The sequence below is a fragment of the Heterodontus francisci genome, chromosome 27, assembly GCF_036365525.1.
Source record: "Heterodontus francisci isolate sHetFra1 chromosome 27, sHetFra1.hap1, whole genome shotgun sequence".
Taxonomy (NCBI): domain Eukaryota; kingdom Metazoa; phylum Chordata; class Chondrichthyes; order Heterodontiformes; family Heterodontidae; genus Heterodontus; species Heterodontus francisci.
In genome coordinates this window covers 71,022,582-71,043,016 of record NC_090397.1, presented here as the reverse complement: position 1 = coordinate 71,043,016, position 20,435 = coordinate 71,022,582, and positions in this window count along the sequence as shown.

The window sequence follows — 20,435 nt, the reverse complement described above, 5'->3', positions numbered from 1 at the left end:
GTGCCAGCTCACAAATTGTTATTTATTTAACCCTTATTTATCCCAGTATGTTTTTCCTGTTTATGTAGCTCACTGCTGCTTGTCAGTACATGCCAGAAATGGATTATTTGAATATTTGTACAAACCATCTTGTTCTCATTTAAGACATTAGACTCCTCCAATGGTTCAGGATGCAGATGTTGAGGTGTCAAGCTCCACCATACAGACCAATAAATCCTTGATTCAACTCCTGGGCTCTGCTGAATTATCTAATGCCAGCTGGGACAGGAATGCAGGAGCTTCAGTGTCCTTACACAAGGAAGAAATGAAAATCATTCAGAATTCTCCAGCCACTAACCAAAAAAACACTGTTCCAAGGTGGATATGTATAGACATTGGGCTGGATTTTAAAGGCCCTTCACCATCCGGAACATCGACCCCGATGGCGACAGACCCCATGATGATCTCGGCAGTGGCGGTGTGGCCTTGTTGCAGCCGCCCTGCCGCTCGGCAACGGGACCCCCATTTCAATATGTAAACTAATTTACATACCTGATTTAATGAGGGTCCCGTCGCCTCGTTAATCACCGCATCAATCTTCATTCGGGCGGCCGACAATGCCGCACCTTCGAATGCCAGTTTGGGGACACCTGTGCGGAGGGCGGAGAAGGAGTCTTTTCTCTGTGCGGGAGGGGGGGAATCAGGTGACATCGCTGCGGATTTGTGGGGGGGGAGGTGATGGTAAAGGGCAAAGGTGCAGAACTTTGGGGGAAGGTCAAATTCTTAATCAACAAATTCCAGGGGGGGGGAAAGGGCAGGAATGTTTTGAAATGCCATTGGGGGGTGGGGGGGGGGGGGTGAAAATTAATTTAACAGTAACTTAATTATTTTTTTTTTGGTCATTGAACTGACCTGGCCTTTTAATTTTAAAATCTTCATGAAGGGCTGTAAGCCCTTTTAAAATGCCGCCAGCGATTGCCTGCAACGGCTCGCCCGCCCCATCAACGTGACCATGGGGGGCAGGCACCGCGGCCATGCAGATGAGCTGCCACGTTTGAAATCGCAGCAGCTCCGTGACACGGTGCCAGTGTGGGCAGGGCACATTTTTTACGCCTGCCACCTACTTCAGCGGTGGAAGGGGATAGGGCTCAACAGTGAAACCCTCTCACAAATAGCCTGGTGATATTTATTTATACAGAAGATGGTTAACTCAACAAAATCCATGCTTCTCTGTGATACAGTAACTTAAATGTCAAGTCTTTCAAGAAAGAAGACAATGTGGTTACTGACAGACATCTCATTTACATCATTGTCATGTCAAGTCTGCTCCAATTATTGATAATATTCAATGTGCATATAAAAAGGATGTAACTTATTGATGATCTGTATCGACATCAGAATACACTGAGGAATTATATCTTTTATTCTCACATTACATAGAGTAACATAGAACTAACATCACAATAACAAGACTTTCGGCCCAACCCTTCTATCCCAGCATTCTAGGCTAAATTTCAGCCACTATTTTAATGGGGTATAAGTGTGGGAATCAGGGTAGGAGCAAAGTGCACATGATAGAACAGGCGCAAGACCTGAGCCATTTTAACCTCATTACCATGTTGATGTTACCATGACTCCCTCATGAATCCATCATTAATGATGTGGAGGCCAGTGGATGGGAGCGGAATTTAACACAACAGGAGGGCATCATTGTGGAGGGTGGGGGCGGGGGGGATAGGGCGACAAGGTAGCGGTCCCGGCATTAATGCTGAGTAAGGGATCTAGAGATGATCACGGTTGCGGGAGGGGAAGGAAAGCTCAGGTAAGGGGAGGTCCAAAGTTTCCTGGTGGAGCCCCGAGGAACAGTCCTTATCCACAAGACAACCTTTAAAAAGATAATGAAAGATTTGAACTTACCTGGGTCACTACTGGCTACAATTGTACTTGTCACTGGGTTTCACTGGCAGCCCCACATTGAGCATCACTGCCACAGCTAGCAGTCAAAATCATGTTGGGGTCAGAGTAACACTATCGAGCCCCAACTTTTAAATATTTATGACACCCCATTGTGCCTGTGGTGGGCGGCTCCAATACTACCAAAAGAACCACCAGTTAAAATGGCAACAGGAACAAACTGATTGGGAACGTAGCAGGAAGCACCCAACTACCATTTTATCCACTCATCCACCACACTCCCACCAGGAGTTTGGGGTTAAAATAAGGCCTTCAAACTCAGATCTTAAAGGAAAAGTGTTTGCTCCATTGCGTTATCCTCCAATAATATCAGACTGAAGCCAAATTCTAAATGTCCATCTTTATTGGGTCTTTTGTGTATTTGGGAAATATGATGAATATTTGCTTTTGGAAACTTTCGGAACAGTCTTTGCAAATGAACGATTTACACCACATGACACCATCCTTTTAACTGTCAGGACAGTCAAGAGTAAAACGGCCTCTTAATTATTACAAATGGCTTCCAGTGTGGTTCCACCAATACCCTTTTGGGATAAATACCTATAGTTCAGCTGAACAACTACACAAAGAGTATTGGCAGCAAAACTAACAGATGGTTTAATAGGAAACCAAGCAGAGGAATTAATGAGGTCATTACTAAGAACGCAAGCATAATAAAATTGTGCTTTATATAATGGGAATTATACCACTTGATCCAAATTAAGGTGAGTGAAAAGACTGCTTATTAATTTATAAATAACTCACTTTCAGAACTAAGGAGCTGAGTGTGGGCCTGTATTGAAATGGAGGAGATGACATATCAGTTCTTCAGAGAATAAAGCAAAAATGACGATAGACTTGGACACAGCTTTACTTACAAAATAAACAAATTCTTTGCTTTCTTTAATTCCTTCATTGATTATTTCTAAATTATAGGATAAATAATCTGATAATAAAATAAATCATGATGCCTGAGGAAACAAATCCCTGATTGACTCTAATATCTTAGTAAACAGGAGCACTGTCTGGTGTGATATTGAAGCAGACAGACTGGGAGGTCCCGAGCTCAGTCCGTAGACCGTGCTGATTCATTGATCTAGTCATAATTTGGGGGACGGGGGGGGCGGAGGAGTTCAAATGCCTCAGTAAGTCAAGGCTACAGAGGGTAAAACAATTGGCATGGGATCATGACCAATAACCATGGACTTCAGCTTGTGTGTAGATCCCGGGGGAACATTGTGCTCAGCTGTGATGTTCCCCACAATAACCATCCTACTAACCTATGTATCCGCTGTGACTCATTAGCTAGTAATTATGTCTCTGAGGCTGAAGGCTGTGAGTTCAAATCTCATTCTAGTACTAAAGGTGTGTTGTGCTGTCTGTGCAGTGTTAAAGTTTGCCCTTTCATGTGGGTGTAAAAGATCCCATGGCTGCCATTTTGAAGAAGAGCAGGAGAGTTGTCTCTGGTGTCCTAGCCAATATTAATCCCACAGTCAACATCGCAAAAATGTAGTCATTATCACAATTGCTGTTTGTGGGAGTTTGCTGTGTGCAAATTAGCTGACATGTTTGCTACATTACAACAGTGACTACACTTCAAAAGCATTTTATTGGCTGTAAAGCTTTTGCGTCATCCCAAGGTTTGAAAGGCGCTATATAAATGAAAATTTTTCTTTCTTTGTTCTTTTTTAAAACTCACTATCAAGGCTAACTGATGGATGAAGTACCATTGACCTGCCAGCAGAAATGCAGCTGTATCTCAGAACAGGTCAGGGGTAGAAAATTAAAGAAAGACAATTCTGTAGGAAGTTGAACATCAAGGGGACTCACTATTTGGATTCTTGACCAGGAAACACAGAGTATCTCTATTTCAAGATGAAGGTTTTTATACCCTGGTTAGCCCTCGGCAAGATTGATGTCAAGATTACAGATGCTTTCTCCTAACCAATACATTTAAACTGGCTCGCAATATTTCTGTACATGTATATGTATTTAATTATTGCTTCTGCTAAACTAAGCTGTTGTGAGGCTTTGTTGATTGGAACTGTCAGCAACAGCATTATGATTATACTATCGAGGTTATTATTTGTTCACTACTCACCAATCTTTCCATGAGGGTGGGAAATCTGAACTGAGTTCCTATCAATTAAGCAGAACGCTGCATAAACCTTCCATCATCCAAAACTCTGTTGCCTGTATCCAATCCATGCCAAGTCACATGTGCATACCGCAGCTGCCCTTGCTGACCTTCACTGCTGGCTCGCAGTCACCCAAAACATCAAAATTAAAACTCTAATTGAATTTAAATCCCTCCATGGCCACAACCCCCAGCCACCATCCCCTCCCCACCCCGCCATATTAAAACACCCACCCCACCCCCTCCTATACCTTCCATTCCTGTGACTCTGGCCTTTTGTGCAAAGTCCTCCACTCCTACGCCTGCATTCCCCACAACCTCACCCCCATGCTCTGCATTTCCCTCCCCAAGTCCCTCCATTTCTCGCTCCTCCTTAAAGACGCTCCTCAAACTCCCCTCTGCTAATAACTCCTTCTTTATGGGTCAGTTGTATCTCAGTAGGTAGCACTCTCATCTATGAGTTAAAGGGTTGCGGGTTCATGTCCCACTGTTGGATACGCATGTAAAAAGCAAGGCAGAAACTCCAGTGTAGTACTAAGGGAGCACTGCTTTGCTAGTGATGCCATCTTTTGGATGAGACATTAAATCAAGGCTCTGTCTGTCCCAGCAGGTGGATGTAAAGATCCCATGACACTATCTCAAAGAAGAGTAAGGGAGTTATCCCCAGTGTTCTGGCCAATGTTTGTCCCTCAATGAACATCACTAAAAAACATATTATCAGGTCATTATCACATCGCTGTTTGTGGGAGCTTGTTGTGTGCAAATTAGCTGCTGTGTTTCCCACATTACAACAGTGACTACACTTCAAAAGTACTTCATTGGCTGGAAAGCACTTTGGGACATCCTGTGGTTGTGAAAGATGCTATAGAAATGCAAGTCTCTTTTTTTCGTCAGCAACTTTTTTTATACTTAAACCTCTGTAAGACAGCTTGGGCTTTTTCTCAATATTAAAGGTGCTTTATAAATAAAAGTGGTTATTATTATCATCATAGTCATCATTGTCCTCAAGCTCCAAATACACTGTCCTTCTAATGGCCTCTGCCCGATGTCTTCATTGTCTTAAAATCAAGATTCATCACACAGTCGCCGGTTCAAACTCACTCTTTTCCTGAGTCTCCAAACTGTGGAATTCCTTTCCTCCCCCCAGCTTTTCAAACTCAAGCTTGGGCTCGCTTGATCTTCAGATGGAGAAAGGGAGGGGACCAGGAGAAGTGGAAAAGAAAGAAAAGATAAAGGAAGGGGAAAGAACAGGAGAAAGGTGTCTAGATGAGGAAAGGAGAGGGGGCAACAAAAAGGGGAGATAAACAGAAGACGTTGCAAGGAGTGTGCGGCAACTAGCTGATATGAAGATATTATAATGTCATAATGTCAACCAGAAAAAAAGTAACGGCTGCATTAATAGATCTTTATCTCATTTTAATTTTTTTTTTGTTAAAATGCATAAAATAACACAGTTCTGGTAACTTTGGTGGAAGTTTGGAGGAACACACCCCCACTGCCAGGTGTAAATGGGGAAAGGGGTCATTTCTGCCATTTGTCTGGGGGAGCTTCTGGTGTCTTGCTGAAGCAAACAATAGGAGCATGGGAGAGCCAACTGCAGGATTACAAGACTGATATCTTCATGGTATAACCATGTAGCTTTAATGGCTGGGTACTTATGCAGTCTATCCAAGCTGAGGATAGGTCTGGTTGATTGACAAAGTTGACCTTTCCATTAATCTTCCAGCCATGAGACAAAGCGCAAGCACGTCCATATTGCTTAATTAAAGCTCACTGAAGTGGGTGTAGCAAATCTCAGCATTAAGCTTTGTTAATATTAGGTTCTGGATGAAAACAGTAATCCTTCAGAAGAATAAAATATGTGGTAATACCAACAACCATGCCACCCCTTAGATCACCAGACTGTTCATTAGAAACCTCCCCTGTCAATCAATTGAAAATTTACATAAGGGACTACTGGGCAATACACTTACTTGCAACAACTGCTCTTCACTGCTGGCGATCTGTTTTCAAATTCACAGATCAAAGTGATTAAAATTGTATCCATAGGGAGTCACAACCTAAGTGTGGTTCAAGCAATTGTAGCCTCAGGTGGACAAACATCAATCTTGATACTCTTATCTTTGATGCCTAATTTTGAAAAAACAGAAGCAAAAATGACATCTTTGATCATGAAAAGCCTCATTAGATGTTAAACTTTTGCCTGTTTTTTTAGGGGTAGCACTGGAATAAACTGAAAGTACAAAGTGTGATTGATCATCTGTTCCCAGGACGATTTCACAAAATAGACCAGTTAGGTTAGATGCAGGAAAGCAAGGGATGACTAACAGCTCCAGAAAAATGTATACACCTGCAGACAAAGAGACAGCAGATAGAGCTTAATAATAGAATGGGCTATACACCAGCAACTGGCAACTGTTTTTGATGAACAAGTAAAAGGTGGACTGTTTGGAGAAGTTAGATATTCATAGCACATAGTAGAGATTCATAATATGATCATCAAAGATGATTTCAATATCCTAGAGTTAAGCAGACAATTGAAAAGTAAGAGTTCAAGAACAATGAATTTCATAGAGTGAATTTTTTTTTTATTCATTCATGGGATGTGGGCATCACTGGCCAGGCCAACATTTATTGCCCATCCCTAATTGCCCTTGAGAAGGTGGTGGTGAGCTGCCTTCTTGAACCGCTGCAGTCCATGTGGGGTAGGTATACCCATAGTGTTGTTAGGAAGGGAGTTCCAGGATTTTGACCCAGCGACAGTGAAGGAACGACGATATAGTTCCAAGTCAGGATGGTGTGTGACTTGGAGGGAAACGTGCAGGTGGTGGTGTTCCCATGCATTTGCTGCCGTTGTCCTTCTAGTTGGTAGAGGTCGCAGGTTTGGAAGGTGCTGTCTAAGGAGCCTTGGTGCGTTGCTGTAGTGCATCTTGTAGATGGTACACACTGCTGCCACTGTGCATCGATGGTGGAGGGAGTGAATGTTTGTAGATGGGGCGCCAATCAAGCGAGCTGCTTTGTCCTGGATTGTGTCGAGATTCTTGAGTATTGTTGGAGCTGCACCCATCCAGGCAGGTGGAGAGTATTCCATCACACTCCTGACTTGTGCCTTGTAGATGGTGGACAGGCTTTGGGGAGTCAGGAGGTGAGTTGCTTGCCACAGGATTCCTAGCCTCTGACCTGCTCTTGTATCCACGGTATTTATATGGCTACTCCAGTTCAGTTTCTGGTCAATGGTAGCCCCTAGGATGTTGATAGTGGGGGATGCAGCGATGGTAATGTCATTGAATGTCAAGGGGAGATGGTTAGATTCTCTCTTGTTGGAGATGGTCATTGCCTGGCACGTGTGTGGCACGAATGTTACTTGCCACTTATCAGTCCAAGCCTGGATATTGTCCAAGTCTTGCTGCATTTCTACATGGACTGCTTCAGTATCTGAGGAGTTGTGAATGGTGCTGAACATTGTGCAATCATCAGCGAACATCCCCACTTCTGACCTTAAAATTGAAGGAAGGTCATTGAAGAAGCAGCTGAAGATGGCTGCGCCTAGGACACTACTCTGAGGAACTCCTGCAGTGATGTCCTGGAACTTAGTGATTGACCTCCAACAACCACAACCATCTTCCTTTGCGCTAGGTATGACTCCAGCCAGCGGAGGGTTTTCCCCCTGATTCCCATTGACCTCCGTTTTGCTAGGGCTCCTTGATGCCATACTCGGTCAAATGCTGCCTTGATGTCAAGGGCAGTCACTCTCACCTCACCTCTTGAGTTCAGCTCTTTTGTCCATGTTTGAACCAAGGCTGTAATGATGTCAGGAGCTGAGTGGAATGAGCATTTGCTTGTTGACTAATATTATAAAGCAGCTATAATGAATGTTGCATTAACTTTTGTATTGGAACAATCTGCTAGAAATTTCTGGTAACCTCGAATACTTGGGTTCTGGTGATAATTGAATTGATACTGTAATCTTTATGAGAAGAGTTCCAGGGAGTATTACCCAAAAAGCACATTTGGAAAATTAAATAGAAGTGTTAAGGCTGATTTCAAGGATGTGAACAGGAAGTATATCTTTAAGTGTATCTCTAATCATCTTTGATGATCACATTATGAACCTCTACACTCTACTGTGAATATCTAACTTGCCCATGCAGTTCTCCTTTCACTTGTTAATCAAAAACAGTTGCCGATTGCTCGTGTTTAGCTCTTTCTATTATTGATCTAGGAGAAATGAGACAAAAGCAACACCGCAGCTCTGAAATAACAAAAAGAATTTTTAAAGATTGAAGAATTAAATATTATAACTGAAAGTAAACAGAAGTCACTTCAGGATAGATATAATAAATGTTACAGGGTGCAGAAGAAAATTGAAAGGCAGATTGTGACTGGCAGGAAGAGAGAGCCAAAGATATTCTACAGCTAGGTAAGAAATAAATGGGACATTAAAACTAAATTTTTTTTGTAACATAGAGACCCATTCAGCTTGGAAATCTGTCAGTTATGTTAAGGACAATAAAGCATGCATTGTAAAGAAAGTCCAAGAATTTATTATCTACAGGTCACCTAATCCATAGGACATACAGCCTAGAATCTTCAAAGAAATGAATCAGGAACTAGGGATTTCCCAATTGTACCGGATGGTATCAATGTCTGAGCAAAGCAAATAGAATGCAAAGACGGCATGGTTTTAGAATCAACAGATCACACCGTGGAAATCTACTGGAACTCTTTAATTAGGTAATTTCACTAATAGATAAGGACTATCCAATAACGCCATTTACATGAATTTCCAAGAAAGCATCTGCTAACATATCACACATGAAACTTTTAAAGAAGGCAAAGGCTCACAAAATTTGTCACATGGGTATCTTTTTTTTATCTTGTCACAGGATGTGTCGTCGCTGGCTAGACCAGCATGTGTTGCTCATCTCGAAGTGACTAGTATAGGAGGATTAAATAACCTTTGAAAGGACCCTGAAAAGGTTAAGTGATAACATTGAGGAAAATGTTAGAATTTAATGTGGAAGAAAGTGAAATAACTAATGTGTGGTGGTAGGAGATACATGGACCGCCTGTATGCTCACCCAATCCATGATTGTCCATTAACAAAGGTGAGAAAGAAAAGAAGCCTGAATGTGATGACCGGCCATTCATTGAACATATCCAGTCAATGAGAAGCTTCCACCAGCATGCAAATAGTATGCAGGTAGTAAGAGGCGGGGTGGGTCCTATTAGGGACAACAGGGTGATATATTCTCGAGGCACAGGGAAAGGCTAAATTACTTAATGAGTACCCTATATTGGTGTTTACTAAGGAAGAGGATGCTGACAAAATATTGGTAGAGGCAGAGATGGTAGAGGTAATGGATGGGGTAAAAATTGATAGGCAGGATATACTGGAAAGGCTGGCTATGCTTAGAGTGGATAAGTCACCTGGTCTGGATGGCTCACATCCCAGGTTGCTAAAGGAAGTGGGGGTGGAGGTAGTGGAAGAGCTTGCCATATTCTTCAAATCTTCCCTTTTTTTTATTTGTTCGGGGTGTTGGGCATTGCTGGCTAGGCCAGTATCTATTACCCATTCCTAATTTCCCCTGAGAAGGTGGTGGTGATCACCGGTTACGGGGGAGGTGCCAGAGGATTGAAGAGTTGCAAATGTGACACCCTTAATCAAAAAAGAGTGTAAGGACATTCCTAGTAACTACTAGCTGGTCATTTTAACATCAGTGGGATAAGGTTTTAGAAATAATAATCAAGGATAAACATCAACAGGCACTTGAAGAGGTTCGAGTTAATTAAGGATACCCAGCACAGATTTGTAAAAGGCAGATCATGCTTGACTAATCTAATTTATTTGATGAAGTAACAGAGAAGGTTGATGAAGGGAATACAATGGATGTTGTCCATATGGACTTCAAGAAAGCATTTGACAAAGTGCCACATAAAAGGCTAGTTAACAAAATTGAGGCTCATGGAATAGGAGTTTCAGTGTCATCCTGGATTTTAAAACAAATTGGCTTCAGGACAGAAAATAGCAAGTGGTGGTAAATGGTTGTTTTTCAGACTGGAGGATGATAGACAGTGGTGTTCCCCAAGGTTCAGTGCTAGGACCACTGCTTTTTTGATATATGAAATGACTTGGATATTGAAATACAGAGTAAAATTTCAAAATTTGCTGATGATACCAAGCTTGGTGTGGTAAACAATAAGGATGATACTAATTAACTGCAACAGGACAATGATAGACTAGCAGAATGGGCAGACAAGTGGCAGGTGAAATTTAATACAGGCAAGTGTGAGGTGATACATTTTGGCAAAAGTGTGTGCAGGGACAGAGGGAGCTGGGGGTACATGTGCATATATCTTTGAAGGTGGCAGGACACATTGAGAGAGTCATGAGCAAAGCATTTGGGATCTTGGCTTTCATAAATAGAGGTACTGAGTACAAAAGCAGGGAAGTTATGCTGAACCTTTATAAACCTTTATAAAACTAGAGTATTGCATCCAGTTCTAGTCACCAGCCTTTCGGATAAATGTGAGGGTCCTGAGAGGGTGCAGAGGAGATTTACCAAAATGGCTCCAGGGATGAGAGATTTTAGCTACAAGGTTAGGTTGGAGAAGCTGGGGTTGTTCTCCCTGGAGAAAAGGAGAGATTTGATAGAGGTGTACAAGATTCTGGCAGGTTTAGATAAGGTAGACAAAGAAAATCTATTCCCATTAGCTAATGGTACAAGGACTAAGGGACACAGAATTAACAGATTGGGCAAGAAATGCAGGGGGAATGTGAAGAAAAACTTTTTTTTAACACAGCGAGTGGTAATGACCTGGAAGTTGCTACCAACAAGGGTGGTGGAAGCAGAGATGATCAATGATTTCAAAAGGAAATTGGATGGGCACTTGAGGGAAATAGACTTACAGGGCTACGGAGATAGAGCAGGGGAATGAGACTGACTGGATTTCTCTACAGAGACCCGGCATGGAGTCAATGGACTGCTTGTCCTCCTCCTGTGCTGTAATGGCTCTATGACTCTATGTAAAGCTGTTATAGGAACAGAAGGAGACTATTCTGCCACTTGAGCCTATTTCACTATTCAGTTAGATCGTGTCTTACCTGTTTTTTAATTCAATTTATCTGCCTTGGTTCCATTTCCCTTAATATATTTGAATAACAAATATGTACCAATCTCAGTTTTGAAATATTCATTTGACCTAGCCTCAACAGTCAAACAAGTACTAGGATGCTTCTCACAAATTTTAGATTTTACAAAATTAGAACAATGAGGTATAATCTTAACATTCAAACTAAGCCATTTCAAAGTAAAATCAAAAAGCACTTTCTCACACAGAGTAGCAGAAATCTGGAACTCTCTCTCCCACAAGGTTGTGGATGCTGGAACAAGTGAAATTTTCAAGATTGAGTTTTATGGATATTTGTTAGGTAAGGGTATCAGGGGATATAAGGCAAAGACTCCTGATCTTATATACATCAAAACTAGTTAGTTTAATTCTGTATAATTCATTACTAAAGCCACATTACAGTGTTGCATGCAACTCTGAGAAGCCTAAATTCAAAAGGAAAGTGATTAATTGGTGAGGCTGAAAATAATAGCAAAAAGACCGATTCCAAGGCTTACGCCTCTTAATTCCCAAAATCAGGGCGTTAACTGAAAAAGAAAGATCTTCTAGTCAACTCCACTATATTTTTTACATTTCAACTGGCTCTCTACTGAACTACTTCTGTCGTCCAATGTCTCACCAAACAGTATTGTTATCAACAGTGCTGTAGAACTGAACTCTTAGTATTATTCTGTGCTGTTGTTCAGCAACACAAGGGACAATTCTTTACTGGAATAAAAATCTAATGAGCTTTTTCATCGATCAAAACACAAAGAAGACTGGTTTGATAAAAAAAATGTCATGCCTCCTATTTTAATTATAGTAGCTTTTTAACAGTACAAGGATGAAGATGAGCTTATATCCTACATTAATTTTATAAGTGTCTAAATGTAAATTCTGACATGATTTCTACCAAATGTGTCATAATCTGAAGGAAGAATTATCTGTTTCTTGTTGTACTGCAGTGTTTCAAACCTTTTAGTTGCTATCGCAATGGTTGCTTTAAGTCACTAAATATAATACACTCATATCCAATTAATACTGATCAATGTCAAAATGTCTTTATTTGCAAAAATAATCATGAAATATGGCAAAGTGTGTTGTACCGTAACCATTGTGCAAGGCTGAAAGTACCAGTTATAATTCATTTATTGATCTATATTATTGAGCTGTTGGATTTAATGGAATGTCAGTATCTTTAATGGAGGTTACAGTGTGGCAATAAGCATGGACTCAGTAATATGCAGTTATTGTTAATCTGCCTATTGTCAGGCTTTCTCTCTTCATTTGAAATAAACACTTACACAATTAATTGTAATTTAATGCTTCATTAAATATCCAGGACTTACACCAACATTCCTGTACCACATTATTTAAACATTAAGTGGTTCTAATTAGGTGGTCTTGATGATGCCAATAAGAATTACAGTAGCTGTAGTTCTATTTATGGTGTCTAAAGACAAAGCATCCCATTTTTAGTCTGCTTAAATAGATGCTATCTCTACTTAAAATTCAGTTAACCGAGCCATACATTTTAACTTATTCCAAGTCTCACAGGAAATTACAAGCACTTTAATTAATTCAAATTTGTGCAACCCCTTTTCCAAAATCTTGCTTATCGTTATGAGGTCAGTAAAACCTAATTGCATGCTGAAGCTAATTTCCACCTTTAATTAAGTGAAAGCCATTTAACTTGAGGTGAAAATTTACAGAAATCTAAATGGATTAACAACTCTATCTTGGTGCGTTACAATACATACAGTAAATGGCTTCCTTACCATAAAGGAACTTAGGAAGATAGGATCAGGAGTAGGCCATTCAGCCCCTCGAGCCTGTCCCGCCATTCAATGAGATCATGGCTGATCTGCAGCCTAACTCCTTATATCTGCCTTTGGCCCATATCCCTTAATATCTTTGCTTAACAAAAATCTTTCTATCTCAGATTTAAAATTAACAACTGTTCTAGCTTCAACTGCTGTTTGTGGGAGAGAGTTCCAAACCTCTACCACCCTTTGTGTGAAGAAGTGTTTCCTAACATCTCTCCTGAACGGTCTAGCCCTAATATTTAGACTATGGCCCCTAGTTTTAGAATCACCAACCAGTGTAAATAGTTTATCTTTATCTAGCCTGTCTTTTCCTGTTAATATCTTGAAGACTTCGATCAGATCACCCCTTAACCTTCTAAATTCTAGCGAAAACAGGTCTAATTTGTGTAATAAAAGCAAAATACTGCGGATGCTGGAAATCTGAAACAAAAACAAGAAATGCTGGAATCACTCAGCAGGTCTGGCAGCATCTGTGGAAAGAGAAGCAGAGTTAACGTTTCGGGTCAGTGACCCTTCTTCGGGAAGGGAAGCAGGGTCCCTTCTTCCGAAGAAGGGTCACTGACCCGAAACGTTAACTCTGCTTCTCTTTCCACAGATGCTGCCAGACCTGCTGAGTGATTCCAGCATTTCTTGTTTTTGTTTCTAATTTGTGTAATCTCTCCTCGTAACTTAACCCCTGTATTCCAGGTATCATTCTTGTAAACCTACGTTGTACTTCCTCCAAGGCCAATATATCCTCCTAAGGTGTGGTGCCCAGAATTGCTCACAGTACTCCAAGTGGGGTCTAACCAGGGCTTTGTACAGCTGCAGCATAACCTCTGTGTCTTTATACTCCAGTCCTCAAGATATAAAGGCTAGCATTCCATTAGCCTTTTGATTATTTTCTGCACTTGCTCGTGGCATTTTAAAGATCTATGCACCTGAACCCACAAGTCTCTTTGGACATCCACTGTACTTAACCTCTTCCCATTTAGAAAGTACCCTGCTCTATCCTTTTTTGGTCCAAAATGGATAACCTTACACTTGCCCGCATTGAAATCCATCTGCCACAGTTTTGCCCATTCACCTAGTCTGTCAATATCTCCTATGATTCCATTTTATTGATAAATACAACAGGATTTTGCTTAGAAAAAATGTCTTATTTATAAAGATGTAAACAACAGGCATCAAGGCAAATGAGGCATTAGGAGCAGTGAACAAAAGCTTGGTCTAAGCAGTAAGTTTTGAAATGCGTCTTAAAGGAAGTCTGCGAGGTGGAAAGGTTTGGGGAACGACCAGAGCTTCAGGCCAAGGCAGCGGAAGGCTCAGTCATCAATGATGGGATTAAGGAGAGGGGTGGGTGCACATAGGCCTGAATTAGAGGAACAGAGAGTGCAGGAGCTTGTTACAGAGATAGGGAGGGGTGAGGTCATGGCTGGATTTAAACGCAATGATTAGAATATTTTAAATTTGAGGTGTTGAGGGAGCAGGAGCTAATAAATGTCAGTGAGCACAGGATTGATAGGTGAGCAGGACGTGATGCAAGATCGTGTACAGACAGCAGAGCTTTGTATGAGCTGATGTTTATGGAAGGTGGAGGATGGAAGGCCTGCCAGGAACACATTGGAATAGTGAAATCTGGAAGTGACAAAGCCGTGAGTTTCAGTGGCAAATGGGCTGAGGCGGGGCAGAGACAGACAGTGGGCGGAATCTTAACAAAAATGACCTGCATGCAGCGGGGATGCTGGTAGCTGGTTGGGAACCTGTTTGCAATGGAAGCAGGCTTTGCCGCAGCTCCTTAACTCTGCCACTGCATTAGCATCCTACTTCCAGGTTTCCCGGCCAATTAGAGAGGGCGGGCAGGTTGGCGTGCCAAATCCGTCAAAGGAAGGATTTCTAGTTAAAGAGACCCTGGCAGGGGTCAGAATCGCTGAGCTGTTACATTGATAAGGAGACCTGGGAAGTCTGCCACCCAGACACGCTTCCTTCAAGCTGGCTCTGCGTGTCCATCCCCTCTGCCCTGTGGAGGGGTGTGTGGCTGAGGACAAGGTAGCTGGTGCTGGTGCTGCTCCTGTTGCTGCTGGTGTTGCTCCTGTTGCTGCTGGTATTGCTCCTGCTGCTGCTACTGGTGTTGCTGCTCCTCTTGTTCCTCATCAGAGATGCAACATAAAGCTGTTTAAAATGCTCCCATTCGTGTTGAAGGCCATCAGCAGAGAAGTGCAGATCAAGGTGAGTGAAGTACAAGACAGGAGAACTGACTTCCAAGAAGTTGGAGATCACCATCAACATGTAAGAGCACACTCTCAGAAGAATTGTTGTGAGTAACAAACTCTCACCTGAGCATGGCTAGAGCTCTTCAGTTTTATTATTCAAAGCCTTTCCAGCCTGTCAGTTTCACTGAAGAAACTCTCCACTCTCTGCATTTTCCTGATTGACCCTGGAAAGACACAGACAGCTCAGGAAACCTGTGCGCTGGCTATTAAAGCCAGATGCAGGGTTAAATTCAAAGTTAATTATCTGTTTGCATATCTTAATGACTTTCCCAACAGCTGCATGGTGATTCCCTTCTCGCCTGCAAACCCACTGGGTCAAACCCCGAAGTGGGCGGGTTCATGTGGGATCCCCAAACTGACGCCAGTTTTCAGGGTTTTAAACCCCTGCCTGCACCTGAACCCATCGCCGCCCCCCCCCCCCTCCCCTTGGTAGTTAAATTTCTGCCCTGTGTTACAAAGGTAGAAGTTGGCAGACTTTGTGATGATGAGGATATTGATCAGAATTAGTTCAGAATTGAGTAAACAGTAATTAAAAGACAGGTTACTGCCTTCACTTGCTTCTGGTTGGCAGGTCAGAGCATTGTCAAATTCAGCAAGGAAATCAAGAGCAAATGTACAACATAGGGTTAGCACTACTGGTGGTTAACAAGATCACTGCTGCAGTCTACTGTCATGCTGAGCATTGCAAAATCAGGTATAGTATGGACCATCTCTGCTTCAGAAAGATGACTGATAAATTGGTCTGCATGAACTGTAGTTTCATCTCCTTTCCCACAGAACACCATGACACACATGCCCACTACTACAGATTGATGCATTTCCCAAAGCATAGGTGGGAAGTTGTATGAAAACATGGAATGGTTGATCAGTAAATGCTGCAAAATGTTCCATCTATATGGTACATGTTAATGTTGATTAGTCTTAATTTAGATCGCACACAGTGTGCTGTGTTCCCTTATATCTCTTCCAGGTACTGTAGGGACTGTTGCTTTCTGGAGAGGGTGCGCTGGAGTGACAGTTGGACCAAATAATATGCATTGCTTTCCATTTCATAATTCTTCTTTGGCCTCCTTATCTCGAGAGACAATGGGTAAGCGCCTGGAGGTGGTCAGTGGTGTGTGGAGCAGCGCCTGGAGTGGCTATAAAGGCCAATTCTAGAGTGACAGGCTCTTCCACAGGTGCTGTAGAAAAATTTGTTTGTCGGGGCTGTTACACAGTTGGCTCTCTCCTTGCGCTTTTGTCTTTTTTCCTGCCAACTGCTAAGTCTCTTCGTCTCGCCACACTTTAGCCCCGCCTTTATGGCTGCCCGCCAGTTCTGGTGAACGCTGGCAACTGACTCCCACGACTTGTGATCAATGTCACAGGACTTCATGTCGCGTTAGCAGATGTCTTTAAAGCGGAGACATGGACGGCCGGTGGGTCTGATACCAGTGGCGAGCTCGCTGTACAATGTGTCTTTGGGGATCCTGCCATCTTCCATGCGGCTCACATGGCCAAGCCATCTCAAGCGCCGCTGACTCAGTAGTGTGTATAAGCTGGGGATGTTGGCCGCCTCGAGGACTTCTGTGTTGGAGATACGGTCCTGCCACCTGATGCCAAATATTCTCCGGAGGCAGCGAAGATGGAATGAATTGAGAATTCGTTCTTGGCTGACATACGTTGTCCAGACCTCGCTGCCATAGAGCAAGGTACTGAGGACACAGGCCTGATACACTCGGACTTTTGTGTTCCGTGTCATAATACATATTTCATAAATCACACAATTAACTCCACCAGCATCGGGCTGTACCACTTCCCAACACTTTCTCATAGACTCCATATGATTTTCCTACATCTTCCTTTGACCACAAGTTTTGGTTGTAAAGTGCCTCAGAGCAACTTGAGTATATGACTGGCGCTATTAAAAATACAAGTTCTTCCTTTAATACTCTGGATTTCTGATTGTATAGCTTTATCCTTAGTGACACTCGTTAGATAGTTACCTGTTTTCACTTGAGTTTTCTGTGTACACCTCTGTGTATGGATGGGCAATAAATGCTGGCCAAGCCAGAGACGCCACATCCCATGGACAAATAAACAAAACAAAACGTAGGGTGCAGTTTCCATAAATACATTCTTCAGCAAACGTTAAAAAAAAGAATGCTCTCCATTTCATTTGGACTTCATATTTAGCGAGTAAGAACTTGTTATTCTCATGTTACTTTCTCTCTGTATCTGTAACTGAGACTCAAAATAGCTACAACACTCCATTCATATGAATGAAACATACAGTCACATCCTGAAAATATTGTATTGTGCCTTAATCAACAACGCATCAATAAAAATGAGAATTGATTTATTTCTGAGTTAGAATTTAGACATCTCAAACCTTACATGCTTTGAATCTGTAATGCATCCAAAGGAGGCTAATCATAAATAAACATCTTCCTAAGCTGCCAGAAAACACAATCTCACCCCAATGTAACTGCTGAGAAACAGTAACAGAGCCCCCATTCTTTCAATAAGTTCATGGCAACAGGAATGCATTCTCCTATTAATGTAGGAAGTCACAAAGAAGACTACACAAAGAGAACAATGTTGATTTTTAAAAATTACTTAACACCCTCCTACATCAGTCTGACTGTTGGGTCCAACCATGATCCACTCACTCTTTTATCAGTTGCCAACCCAGACGTGGTATGAAATATTTGCCACACTTTGTAAAGTAGCAGTATGAATGCGTGAAATAGAAGTGTTGTTGGAGCCACAGTCATTCAGGCAAGTGGAGAGTATTCCATCACACTCCTCACGTGCCTTGTAGCTGGTGGACAGGCTTTGCGGGGGGAGGGGGGGTGTCAGGAGCTGAGTTACTCGCTGCAGAATTCCCAGCCACTGACCTGTTCATGTAGCCACAGTATTTATATGGCTGGTCCAGTTAAGTGTCTGGTCAATGGTAACCATCAGGATGTTGATAATGGGAGATACAGCGATGCTGGTGCTGTTGAACGTCAAGGGGAGATGGTTAGATTCTCCCTTGTTGGAGATGGTCATTGCCTGGCACTTGTATGCCATGATTGTTATCAATTCACACCATAGTTCTCACTAGCCTGGCAAAACACCAACTATAATGAAAATCCAAAAGGAGAAATCTGCTGCATATTTTATTTAAAGTTTTATAGGTGAAAGTAAGAACCTTGTTAATTTTACTATTAGTACATTTTTAAGAACTTACTCCACAACTATTTATAAATGTTATTTATTCAGTTATCTATTTTTGGCAAATTGGTTGTAATCGGCGAGATATGTAATACAACAATTCTCAAGAGTGGGAACTTGCCTGGACCTGTAATAATAATGCTGTAATCTTCCTTTAACACAACAACAATTCAATTAAGTAAACTGTGGGAACACTAAACTTCGAGCTTATTATCATGTAACCGGCAAGTTATGGCTTTATTGTCTTCAGATGCCATTGCACAAGAAGACCACAGAGTATAGAACAGCAAAAGTCCATGAGTACTTACAAATGTATGAAAAGAAAGGGTTAGAAAAAACTGTAAGATTAATGGTGTCATAATAGGAGCCCTGGATCTCTCGAAACAGCTGTCATTTTCAGTTTTATCGTTAACCAGGTTTGGATGGACACAGCTGGATATAACAAAGGTAGTTTATCAAGAAACAAAAAATGTTGTCAGTGGGTTACATACCATGCTGGAAGAATTTGTGACAATATACATAATTAGGCCAGTTTCAACAGGCTTCACTTGGTACATATCTGAGCATGGCAACATAAATCAAATAAATAATCTCGTTTCATGGACAGCGATATTATAAGCTACAGGTAGTTGAATAACATGCTGAAGAAGGCCACACGTCAAACATGCCATTGTAGCCAAATTAGATCTAACTAGAAATTAGAACTCTAATTGATTTCTTTTGAGGCCAGATCATCTCATTAATAAATTATTTAACATTTGGTACTCAGGCATTTTCTCATCTGCAAATAACTGTTTCAGTTATCTTTGTTACACTTTCTAAACTATTACTTTGCTTAGGATATAGTAGTTGTTAAAACTCAGCAACTACTAACATTTTCAATGACAAGCCTTCCACCCCCACTTGCCTGTTTCTGCCTCCAACCCTTTCCCCGAGCAATTTGGTCCTCACCTCAGGTGCTTTCATCTTTTAGGTGTTTTCATTCATGCTAAGACTGTAAGATATCCTGTCTCTACACTACCCAAAAGTGCCACAGATAAGGAGAACCAGTAGCAATAAAGACACAAGTAGAGAATGGTTGAGAAGGGGGTTTGAATCAGACATAAAATTGGTGGGAAATTTGGTGAAAAACGAACAACAAGCAGTTGAACACTGAGATACTGTCATGAGTTCGGCTGTGGAGATATGTCATGGCAGAGAAAGTGGCTTCAAATAGGCAGATCTTGATACTGTAGTCTGGACTGATTGGAGTGAGCTGCTCTTTTCCAATTATTAACATATCAGTGTCCAATTTTGACAGGAATGCCCCCGATCATCCACCATAACGTCTGCAGAAGATCACCAGAAACACTGTAGAAATGGCCTGAACTACATTTACACCATTTCTCCAAGATTTCACAGATCTACTGCCAAAACTGCAGCAGACATTCAGAAGAAGAGCCACAGATATTCAATCCCATTGACACACTGACCCACCAGGAAACACATGAAATGTAATCTGCAAAACTGTGGGAAAATGGAATATCAAAATGGTGTCAAATTATTCCCTTAACATAACTGCCAATTATTTGTCAGTATGATCATTTCTTGCCTTATAGCCTGGAGATTTTACTTCTTTCTAAACGTGATTAGGGGTCAATAAAAGTTAGGAAATGCAGCAACACCATGCAAGTGCTCGGGTCTAATACAAGGGGAACAAAAATCTGAGGTAAACTTCATGCACAATGCACTGAATCTAGGCAAATGTTGCTGGGAAACATTTACCATGTTGAGAATCAGTACAGCAAGACTCAGTGTGCAAGAATCACTGAGTCCCTGCATTTCAAACAATTTAGGGGACCTCCTCGCAATCTGACTTGAGCAGCTGGCCAGTTATCCAAGGGGCCATTTCTAACAGGCACTTAAGGGGGAGCCCCATATTAAAGATGAATAATTTTACTCCTGCGTGGCCATCTCATAGTGATAGGCCTACCGTTTGCTATT